Source organism: Dermacentor silvarum, chromosome 3 (assembly GCF_013339745.2).
Source record: "Dermacentor silvarum isolate Dsil-2018 chromosome 3, BIME_Dsil_1.4, whole genome shotgun sequence".
NCBI classification, from domain to species: domain Eukaryota; kingdom Metazoa; phylum Arthropoda; class Arachnida; order Ixodida; family Ixodidae; genus Dermacentor; species Dermacentor silvarum.
The window spans coordinates 145,824,176-145,836,911 of NC_051156.1; positions in this window are offsets into that span (position 1 = coordinate 145,824,176).

Consider the following 12,736-nt stretch of genomic DNA (forward strand, 5'->3'; position numbering starts at 1 on the left):
CCTTTTGGCCTCTGCAATGCACCAGCAACCTTCGAACGAATGATGGACACTGTTCTTCGGGGCCTTATGTGGAAGTCTTGTTTGTGCTACCTTGACGACATAGTCATATTTTCTTCGACCTTCCAGCTCCACTTGCAGCGCCTCGATGAAGTTCTGACGTGTCTCTCTGCTGCTGGTCTTCAGCTGAATACCAAAAAGTGCTACTTTGCCAGCAAGACTATTAAAGTACTGGGCCACCTCGTAAGCAAAGACGGCATTCGGCCTGACCCCGAAAAGATTACCGCCGTCCTCCGCTTTCCGAGGCCCCAACGCTCCAAAGAACTTCGCAGCTTTCTTGGCCTGGCTTCTTCCGGCGCTTCATACGTGACTTCGCTACCATCGCGGCTCCACTTCACCGACTCCTTCCTTCAGGAACTCCATACGTATGGTCAGACGAGTGCCAAGCGGCTTTTGACACTTTAAAGCGTGCCCTCACGTCTGAGCCAGTGCTTTGTCATTTCGATGAGTCCGCACCCACTCTTCCCCATACTGATGCCAGCGGCCACGGAATCGGCGCTGTTCTTTTGCAACGACAACGTTTTGAGGAACGCGTGGTCGCATACGCAAGTCGGACGCTAACATCGGCCGAGAAAAATTATACAATCACTGAGCAGGAGTGCCTCGCCGTTGTTTGGGCCATCCAAAAATTCTGACCGTATTTACACGGCCGCCACTTTACGGTCGTGACCGACCACCACGCCTTATGCTGGTTGTCGACGCTAAAGAATTTATCTGGCCGTTTAGGTCGCTGGATACTTCGTCTGCAAGAATATGACTTCGACGTCACGTACAAATCCGGCAAGAAACACAACGATGCAGATGCTCTCAGCCGCTGTCCGTTACCACCGCAGTCTGACGTTCCCGGCCTGCCTCCATCCGTCACCGAACCTGTAAACGCGGCCTCTGCAGTTCTTTCACTCGCCGCTCTCAACGGTCTTCCTTCTTGCCACCCTGAGACGTTCGCGTCCCTCCAACGCGACGACGCTTACTGCCACTCAATTATGGAACGTCTTCACGGCTCATCTCGTCCTCCTAACGCGCGAGCCCCGTCGCCAATTACAAAACTTCACGTGTGAAAACTCAATCCTCTACCGGTATGTCTTCCACCCCGAAGGACAGCGTTGGGTTCCTGTCGCTCCTCGATCACTCAGGGAACAGATATTGAAGACATTTCACGATGATCCCACGGCTGGACATCTCGGCTTTCACAAGACCTATGAACGCATCCACAGTCGTTTTTCCTGGCCTGGACTTGCCACCTGCGTAGCAAAATACGTAGCTTCTTGCTCGCTCTGCCAGCACCGCAAACGGCCCACTTCACCTCCGGCTGGACTGCTGCAACCTCTTCCCTGTCCTGACACTCCATTCGTAGTCATCGGGATTGACCTCTATGGACCGCTGCCATTATCAGCTAGCGGCAAGAGATGGGTCGTCACTGCAGTTGACCACTTGACCAGGTACGCCGAAACAGCTGCGCTACCTTCAGGATCCGCGGAGGAGATTGCGACTTTCTTCCTGGAAGCCATCTTTCTACGACATGGAGCGCCACGCGTCCTTTTGAGTGACCGTGGCAAAGCGTTTCTGTCGAAGCTACTCGAGGTCGTCCTCCGCACATGCAACACCATCCATAAGACGACTACCAGCTACCATCCTCAGACTAATGGCCTCACAGAGCGCTTCCATCGAAGTCTCTCTGACATGATCTCCATGTACATCAACGCTGACCACACCAACTGGGATACCATCCTGCCATTCGTGACTTTTGCCTACAACACCGCTGCACAGCGCAATACTGGCTACTCACCATTCTTTCTAGTTTACGGGCGTCAACCGACCTCTCTCCTCGACGTCTCTGTTTTTGATGCCCCCGTGAAATCGTCGGCGTCAGTGAGTGAGCAGTTAATATCTCGCCTTGCCGCGTGTCGCCATCACGCCCGCCTCAACACCGAGGCAAGTCAACAGGATAGAAAGACTCGCTACGATGCATTTCACCGCGTCGTTCAGTTCAGCCCCGGCGATGAAGTGTTATTGTGGACGCCCACTCGAGTTCCTGGCCTGTGCGACAAGTTTCAGTCGCGTTTTATAGGGCCCTACGCTGTTGTAGAGCAAACTTCGCCAGTGAACTACCGCGTCACTCCCGTTGTCACGCCTTCCGATGGCCGCTACCGTGGCACAGAAATTGTCCACGTTTCGCGCCGAAAGCCCTTCCAACGACGTACCGCACCGCTATAACCAGCGGCCAGGTTGGCCGCTTTCGCGCGAGGGGGTAATTAGTGTGAGCAAAATATTAATCCTTCATCTTCTTCACCTGTACATAATCATCATAACTGGGCGCGTCGTCTTCGTTCAGCGCGTGGCTCAGCCAAATAAAGGCGACGAGACAACAGCTGTGCTGCTGCCTTACAATATATATATATATATATATATATATATAGATACAAGCCCTACAGCTGCACATTCAAGCAGGACAGTGGGCTGAAACCCTCCTGAGCAAAAAATGTTTGCTTACATAGTCTCGATCTGTTCGATGCATCCCTAATGTGTCCCATGTGACAGTGTGTCTCTTTCCTAAATACATTCTCATTGCTTACTGGCATACATGTAGAGAGCGCTCGAAGTTATAGGAACATGTGATGTTGTAAAAGCTATATATATATAAACGGTGTCAATGTGTAAACTTAATGGCAGTTGTCTCTGCTTCTTGATGGAATCATGTGAGCAATGGCTTCAGTAATTGTGTAACACGTGAATTGTTCCACGTTTATTTCAAAGCGAACCTCTCAGCTACTGCTTTTTTTCTGGCAAAATCCCTTATTTTGGATACCAGCTGTACTAATGGGGCGCAAACTTGTGTGTAGAGTTTGAGGGCCCCATTCGAACACAAAACATGGCCCACCAGTAGAGTGGCTGTTGATGAATCTAGCGAACAGCATTCCCTTGAGGGTTGCATATTTGGATCCCGTCGATGTTATGCTAAGGGGCAACCTGAAGCTGATCGACGCAGTGGATCAGCTTCAGGTCGCCATCACCACACCTGACCAGGCGTTTCCAGAAGCCTAACCCGCTGTGTATTCACCCACTAAATCAGATTGTTTAATATAAGGGTCATAAGTGATTTGTAGCTAAGTGAGCCAACTCGAATTGCACTCAAGTACCAGGAACCTAAAAAAAGTATCTCGCACCCGGGGTCGCGGACGAGATACGGACTCTTGGAGCAGACGAAGAGGAGACTAAAGCTTTATACAATATCTACAGATATGTACAGATGTAGCAGGTAATAGCAGGTCATAGCTGGTAATCGCTGTTATTAGCAGTGAGAGCCCACCATGTGGCGGCTGGTGGCGACTCTCTCTCATAAAGGGCCGGTTCTGCCTTAAATCCCTTTTTAGGCTTCTCGTCTGCAGGAACGAGGCAGTGCGGGGAGCTGACGTCACTCGCATCGCATCCTTCTTTCACCGGGGGAAGGCTTGGTGTAATGGCTACTGGCTACAGTAAACAAAACAAAACAACAGCAAGAAATGCTCCCAAACAACACAAGACACATATCCGAGAGAAATTCGAGATATGGACCTTTTTCCTTTTAATTGTCAGTGCGTGAGTGTTCATTAAATCATAATTGATTCGCAAGCGATTCTTAAGTGTAATGCGAGCAGGTTGGCAAAGATGAAGGTTGCCGCAGATGACTTAATTTTGCCACCGAAAGCCACAGACGCAAACGCTGAACGCTTCCAATCTATGCGTCTGGGCGCCACTTCGCAAAAGTACCTAATGAAATCCGATAACTGCAAATGCCAACCGAAATAACCCGCCGCTTAGTGCTGTCTAAATGCACTCTGCAAAACGAGTACCACATTTTTAAAGCATAGAAGTGGTCCTAACAAACTAAGAAACAAATAAACAAATACAACTCACGCGAACGTCATAAAAACAGAGGTGAATCAAAATTATACATTGACATTTACAACTAACGCGTACACTACAAAAATAAATCACGATCCAAACTATGCATTTAGGCTCTAAACTACATATACGTAGAAACACCAAAAACATGACAACACTGACGCTTTCTCTACTTGAACGTTCAGCAATCAGGTAACCGTAAAAAAGAAGGTCAACAACAAAAAATGTCGGTGTCTCGCGAAAAGAAAGGACCAGAGCATAAAAAAAAAGATCACAGCATATCCACGGGGTGAATGATGATGAGTGGGCGAAGCTCCGGAGGGAATCATCGGATCTCCCGCTTAAGGGGTCGCTAGCACAAACGCGTTAGAAACGTGCAGTACTCTCTAGTAAGGGGGAGCGGCCACAGCGTCTTACGCAGCCATTTACACATGCCGGAACGTGCACCGCGTTTGCCGACGCCATCACATGCCTGCTGAGAGACTATACCCCCCCCCCGTATTCATAAACGCTCCTCGACTTGAACTTGACTTGCCACCGCCTTGGGCAGCGCGTTCGAAACGCGTTGAAGGTAAGGCGGAGAGGCCACAGCGTCTTACACCTGCTTCTTACACGGGCCGTAACGCGCTAGCACAAACGCGTTAGAAACGCGCTAGAAACGCGGCCTTTCGTTACTGTTGGGTATTTATTGCCATCGTGGTGCGTGTGTCTATGTGCGCTTCGTGGCGTAGTGGGCTAACGCCGCGCGCTCGGAAGCGAGGGGTCCCTGGTTCGATTCCGCGCTGCGGACACAACTTCGGAATTTTTTTTTCTCATTTTTCTCAGACTGGTTACACACTACTACTACTACGACGGGGACGGAATGGGTGCCGCTATAAGGAGCTTCGCTCCTAAAATGCGCTTTAACATTTCAACCCTTTCATACGTTCAACAAGTGAATCAACCTTATCAAAAGCAACACACGAAAATTGAATACTAAAACGAGAAATAACAGATTGGGCTTTCCAAGTGGTATGTTCATATTCGCAAGGTGTCCGCAAACACGTCGTTTCAGACGCGCTCGAGAGCGTCTCCCATTCTCTGGTGTACGCGTGGTCCAGTCGCGACACAAGAACCAAACTGATTTGCCTGAAACACCTGTGACTTTCAAACTGCTGCCTTCGAACACTCGGGGAGCAGCGAATTCACGGACGCGCGTGCGCGCTGCCCCTTTGTCCGCTAGGCAGTCGCCTGTCTTGCCCCAGGAAGGGTGCGGCCATTGCAGCAGACTTTTGAGCATACCCGACGCTTCGCTACGTTACTCACAATCCACTGATACCGCTGAGAACAGGCGGCATTTGTGGCGTCTGAATTTCCGCGAAATCCTTTCTTTACGGACGCGCCTCACGCCTGTTCTAGACCTCAGCAGCCGCCTAAGCCTCAGGTTCACCCTACTCCGCTTTTGTAGGGTGAGCTACACTGGCCAAGGTTGAGCAGTTTCGCGTGGCTCCTGGAGAGCTGTGCTGCACATGCTCGAGGAGCAGTGACGTCACACGGCGCACCGCTGGCGCGCCGGCCGTTTGCCCGGCATTTGCGCTGGGCGTTTGATCGTTTGCGCTGGGCGTTTGCCAGTGTGGTATAGCTATGGAGAAGGAGAGCGAAATTGCTGCTCAGCGGCGCAGAAGAGCGGAGAAGCTTAACTCATCGGATCCCGAAGTAGTTGCCTGGAAATTAGCGGTTGAGCGTAGGAAGAACGAAAAGAAGAAGGCTAAACGTGCAGCGGATACACCGGAGCAAAGGGAGGAACGTCTTCAAAGCGGCATCGCCAGGAGGCTGAGCAACGTGCCCGACCATCTCAGCAGCAGCAGCAACAAGAATACGCCATAGATGACGTCAAGGCTCGCCGATTGACTCACTATAGGCACCGGGCGGCCGTCGTAAGGCACCAGCGGCGCGCCGGCCATATGCTGGCGAACAGCGCCGCGAACGGCAGCTGTCAGAGCACTGGCATGCAAAGCAGACGACGGGACGAAGGCGCTCGGTGCTTTTTTAAAGGCTGACAGACCCGAAAACTCATTTTCGTGTGTCTGCTTTTGAGAAAGGTCGTCACTTGTACGAGGCAGATCCCATTCGTGGCATTAGGTAGTATATAAAGCAGAAAACGAGCGCAAATTGCGATACAAATGCACCACGCGAACGGAGCTCAGCGTGGCAAGCTAAGTCGTGGAACTCCCGCAGTTATATTCCAGATGCTATTTTGCACTCCATTTTAACATTACCGCGTATTTAATCATGGAAATTTGCGATAACACAAAAATTATGGACAGAAAAAAAAAGCAGACATACGTCTTCCTTATTCTGTTTCTTGAGCTGCTTCGCCGATCGCACATGTGTCAGTAAGTTCCCGTTCTTTATCCGTTGTAGTTCTTTTATCTTTGCAATGCTTCACCATTCTTAATTGCTCATAAACTAGCCCAGTCTTCAGTCGCGGCCCATTTTATATAGCTTAGGGCGACGGGAGCCGCCGGTGGCGGCGAGTGTGAACACACCACAGCGTTGGCGTTCGCCGTCGATGCACAGCACAGTCGTGTGCCGGACGCAACCAGTGTTGGGAATTGCTAGGAAGGAAAATGTACATTAAAGGAAGACTGATACACTGATAAGACGGCAAAATGACTGCAAATCTGAGTGTTAGCCTTCGGTGCTCAAGCTCCGGAGCCGTGTTACACTGCGGAGGCGAAGACAGGCAAGTGGGACACGAAGCTCTTGCGTATGAACGGCTATTTTATTAACGTTAGAACAACTAGACCACAGCAAATCAGCGTCGGAAATGTACAGTGCCTAGCGATTGAAGCGCTGGCAGCACGCGGCTGCCACCGTTCTTTTCTTTTCGTGTCACAGGTGAGTGCCGTGGGACCAAATGCAGTCATAATGCGTTACGAAGGTTCCCGCTTTCACTCTACACCACAATGCTTCAGTTTGGGGTCCCCATCGCTTACAGTCAGTGCAAAACGCGCTGGCGACCTTGCGATTCGAGTACCGCGTTTCAATTGCTGAGCACTGAACGCGCTGTTGGCCACAGACCGCACATATACAGACTTTCTGCCTGAAAAACGCGATGCCGCGATGAACAATGGTTAAATTGAATGGCCTAACCAGCTTCAGTCATGTTTCAGTAACTGTTGGTGCACCCAAAAACGCAACATGTTTGATAAGACTTGGTTTCACAGCAGCGTCTACTGCGCGCGGCCCGGCCGCCACATGCCATTACATTAGCGGCGCCGCCGCATGAAGGCGCCACGTGTCCAAATTCATCCCGCGCCCGGTGCCTATACGGTGAAACTTAGCGAAAGCGCCAGTGCGACTCTAACCTTCGAGACGGACATCGTAAACAATCAATTTAAATATGTGTGCGGCGTGTGTGAAACACTGTGGCACATGAAAGACTTGACGCCGGTAAGTATAGTGCCATGCATGAAACGTTGAGTTTAGCGGCGGCGCCTGAGTAGGGTGTAACCGTGGCGCGGGTTTGCACGACGTGCAAGAACTTTCTCGTTAAGCAGAAGATTCCACTCTTCAGCGTTACCAATGGGTATCGTTACCCGCCCATGCCACAACGTCTACCGGTTCTGAACGATGTGGCCGACTTAGCTCAAGCTACGTATATCATGGCATAGCCGAGCTAAGCCACTACTAATTTTAGATGCGAAGCAGCTTATAGCGGGGGCTTTGTCCGTCCCTCCTTCCGTCCCGCGGCGTCCCACACCCCCACAGCCCATGCGCGTCCCCCCCTCTCTCCTCTCCTACCTCTGCCCCCCTTTCTCTCCTCTAGGAATTCTCTACTCTACGGAGCGGCGCGCACGACAGGTGGTGCAACTGCTGCATACTCCGCTGGGGGCGCCACGGTAGTTCCGCGGTATGAAAATGACGTAGCGCGCGCGCCTCATTCTCTCTCCTGTGCAGTGCCGCGATGAGCGCTCGGGCCGCTGCCGCGAAACGGGAGCGGCGACGAACGATATACTGGTCCAGCACATGCTAGACCATAGCCTCCTCTATACTTTTCGTGCCCGCGCGTTGGCGCGGAATACACAGGCGCCGTCCGTCCCTCATAGTTCCGGTGCTTGCCGCTAAAAGCCGCCCCGATCCCACAATAACAGCAGACGACGTGGCCTATGTGCACGCTTGCATTGGTGATCGTCTAGAAACGTCTTCATGGCATTAGACTATGCGTATACGCTAAATAGGGTGCACACAAAATTTTTAACACAAACACTGTATGCGGAATGCAATGCGAACTTTTATATTTGATTTCGCGCTCATAGCTTGAGCACTTTTCGAGACAACGGTTTGGCGTGGCAATCTTTCGCAAAGTCGTGTTTGTCAGTCACGCTCGTCGCGAAGTTCACAAAAAGTGGACGGAGAAACTTCATAAACACAACGTCCAAGAGTTTTTCATGATGGCCTGGGGCTGAGCACTTGAGTTGTTCACGTTTCTGAAGTACTTTCGCGGCGTTGTCAACGGCAGCCTTTAGTGGCTGCTTCATCTTTCTCGCTTTTGCGAGGAAAACTTCCACGTACTTCTTTAGCGAATGCAGAACCATTACAAGCTCAGCAGACGGATAGAGGAGTCCACCTCTGTCCTGATGCCTAATTAAGGCCTCCGATGGCGTAGAAGTATTTGGTTTCGTTACTAGAGTGAAGCATTCATCACAGGAAATGGTTTCGTGGATTTTTCGTGCGATATATCCACCAACCATTGCTAGTGCAGCAACATCTGGTGTTGGGAGCAACGTCTTCCCCTGTCGAGATGCTCCTCGAGGGTCGTGGTACGCTTCCTGAGGGCTGCATCGCTTCTTTCGGTTTGCTTTCGAGGCTGCAAATATGCTGGATACTCTTGGAAGACGCTGCGCACAACGCCTTTCTTCAGTCTTCGCGTCGTGCACCCTTCTTTAAAGTCGGACGGGACGAATTAAGTGTCGGCTACAAACAGTGGAATAACAAGATGTGCTATTTGGGGTCCAGTTGTCTCTCGAGATTACCTTAAGCCACTTTTCGCGAAGTTCTTGGTCACTGGGAATTTCGTGGAATGATACTCCGGTTTCTTTCCGGCCGCTCCGTGATTTGCAGTGCGGTACGCAGCAGTACGGCATTGTGCAGCATTCGGGGCGCAACCAAACTTCTGAGCTTGGACAGCCGCCTTTTCTCTTTATCGGTAGTGCTGAAGACAACAAAAATACCACTTTTAGGCATGTTGCCTTGAAACAAGCGAATTTTCTTTACGATGTAACACATTTAACAAAGAACTTACCCGAGTCGACCAAAAGTTGGAAGAAAGCGCACACAGGCACGGCTGTCTCATTGAGTGCTGCAGTTAGCAAAGCACTTTGGGGACACGCACCACACTAGAAAGAACATCAACGGGCAAGCAGAGTTTTAGAACAAGCACGGTAAACTAATTTTGCACGCGGCGGGAAAACCGCAGCGTAGCGGTGTGCACCTGCTGTTGCAGCGAACGCCGAGTGAGCTATTATGGGACGCGAGCGCCCCTAGGGGAACGCCGAGGCGTAAAAAGAGAGAATTAGGGGACGGCGGTGAGGGACCGACCGCGCAGGCACAAAAGTTATAGAGGAGGCTATGGCTAGACGTGTACTCGTTGCGATGCATTTCCTACGACCACAAACCGACCACCATTAGGGGAACGTGCATAAACCTGATCTTCGCAAACTTCAGAATGAAAATTCTGGAACAGCAACCCTTGACGCTACACTTCACCGACCACAAGGCCATCGTCTTCAAAGCGCCGCGTGCACCGACGCTAGGAATCCCATAAGCTAACCATGTCCCCGCTGCTTCGCATCCACACATGGCTCCCTTTAGCAGGAGATGGACTAAATTTTTTTTCCTAACGGCTTGTCGGTTGGCGCGCTTGACCTGGCTCATATTGCCGCCCGAGTCATACTTTCTCGGCCTGCGCCTTCGTCGTTTGCCTTCGGCGCGGCTCGCAAGCTTGCGGTCTCGGCACTCGTACTCGCAGGTACGCTGCCTTCACGTCGCAACGATGTCGCTCCGGCAAAACCAAGCTAGGCTCGTGGTCGTCGCTAGATGTCTGTGTCTCTGACAGAACATGACTGCGTACGGCGCCATCTGAGCTAGACAGCTCGCCCTGAGGTCTCTCCTCAACTCGCCGGATGGTATCGCTGACATCGAAATCAAAAGAGCCACTGTCGGCGAATGCTTTCAAAGCGGCCTCTCTAGACGGCGAAACAACAGTGTGCTCGCGCTCGTCGATAAGCGTGTGCACCAATGGCACCATAGCATTTCCGTGGCGTACTGATTTAGTAGCCATCTCAATACGCGGTCTCTCCTCGACAGGCTCGGCATTGTGGCTATCAAACTGGTCCTTACAGTCGGCCTGACTTACAGCATCAAAATGACTCAACAAGGCCTTCTTAGCCTTATCGTAGCCCCACTTCTCCTCATCAAGCAGGCGTTCCAAAACGCACGGGAGATTACAAGAGAGCAGCAGGATCAACCACTCGGACCAGAGGTCCCGCTTGACACCCTCTTCTTCGCACACTTTTTCGAAGCCAGCGAGAAAAGTAAGGATATTATCGCCTGCCCTGAAAATGTGAAGACGGTATCGTGCTGGGTGCGCCATGCCCATGTCTGAATTTCTCGACGGCGCTCTCGCCTTGCCTTTTCCTCGGGACTTTCGTGCTCCTTTCCTTCTAGCTTGCGCCTCTCACGTCTCTCACGTTTTTTCGCCTCCAGATTTCGCTCAACAATCTTCTCGCAAGCCTCGTCAGCTTCGTCAAAAACATGCTTGTCAAGCGCGTTATGCAAGTCGTGCCCTGAGCAGATGACCGACAGCTTCAATGATCAGATCCTCCGCCTTCGTTCGGCAGGTTACCCTATACATGTCCTAATTAGCGTCGCTGAGAGTCTGCTCAAGTCGAAGTTATTAAAGAATTCTTCCAGCATGCATTGTGTAGATAAGAAGAACGTGGCTGTCATCCCGTATATCCACGGCCTATCACACCGTTTAAAGAAAATAGGTCAACGTGCGAGTGTTAGGGTTGTCTTTTCAGCATCTACAAAATTGCAATGTCTGTGCAGACTAACCAGACCAGACCTGCCTGAGAAACGCATGTGCACAAAGAAACACCAGGACCCGTTTGTTGAATGTGCAGGAGCAATCGTTTACAACCTTCCTTTAAAGTGTGGAAAAAATTACGTGGGACAAAGCGGAAGGTGCCTCAACGAGCGTTTAAGGGAACATCGGTATAATGTAACAGAAAAGCGGGGTGGGTTCCTCGACGCTCACTGCAGGCATTGCAAGTGGGCTGATGCTGGGGCGGATGATGGTGACGGCTCGACGTGCGCTCCAGAATACAGAGACTGCTCTATCGTGGGAAGAGCACGAGGAAGAATAACTCGCGAAATTATCGAAGCAGAAATGATTGATAGGCTCGGGGATAACTGTATTTCACAACCATCACTTGCCCTTTCCCGCAAAGAGCTAGCTTATCTGCGTAATGGTATGTAAAGTATTTTTTGTAAACGGCGCATGTATGATGATGTACGCGAAACAGTTGTATATATGTGTGGGTCCTTTGCTCGAAATAAATATTGTTGCAAGTTAGCGCCTGTGTGTGTCACCTCTTCGTTCGTCCTTGTCTTTTCATGCGCTATAAGCCTCACTAAATTTCCGGAGTCCCCCACTACGGCGTGCCTCATAATCAGATCGTAGTTTTGGCACGTAAAACCCCATAATTTAATTTACTTTTGTTAACGGCAATCACAATGTCCGTTTGCTTTACAGCACTACACGGAGGACACGGAAAGACCGCACGAAAAGTTTGGTTTATGCATTTATACCGATATTCTTTTCAATTCTTCAGTAGCACAAGGTAAGTATATATATTACATTTTTATCTTCTTTGAAGATGGTGTTCATCTCCATCAAGTAATTCGCATGTGTAGCCTCTAATAGATGACTTCTATAAAGAGAAATTATACAACTAAAAATTAATCATTTATTGTTCATTATATTTTATATTACACTTGAAATGAAATGAAAATATGCCAACAAACTGTACCAAAGTCAAAAAATAGCAATATATACTCGTATCCTCTGTAAAGAAACACGAATCCTTTATCTTCAGAAAAAGATGGGGTGTACGACCAGGATCTGTTATAGTAGGACCGAGATCTTTCCTGTAACTGATTAACACTCCCACCCGTATACCATTTCACCTCTTGCGCGTTTGATTGCACTTTACGAGTTCAAGTGTTAATTTTGGCCATCGTATATATGAATCGTGCTGAGTCATATCTGCGCACATGAGTGAACATGTTGCTCCCCAACCTATTTCTTCGTGATAACTTTGTATTCGTGATTTTCGCTGAAGCGTTTGACTGTGGGTGGTTAGACTGTGAGCTGCTAATGGCTGCACGAGACCGCTAATGTTCAGTACTTGCTTCGATAGCCTGTCTGTGGTCGTGCTAGAAGAATCAAGCGAACCAAGGGGCTCCCTTTTTCTAGTAACAAAAGTATGCATCTAACAGGGAGTGACACCAAGGTCAAAAACTTGTAGTTTTATTGAAATGTAGAAGTAGTTCTATAAAACCTACAGTAAGATGTGCTGACATTCTAATTATGCTTATCTATCATAATGAGGTCCAGATGGTAAAAGAATAGATTATTTCGCGTAGGTTTCCCATGGTGTGTAATGATATGCTCGCTTGAGGTGGTTGACTTCGGATGCGGTCGAAAGCCTTCAGTGCATTTCGGCGTACAAAACCATCAGCTGTAGGA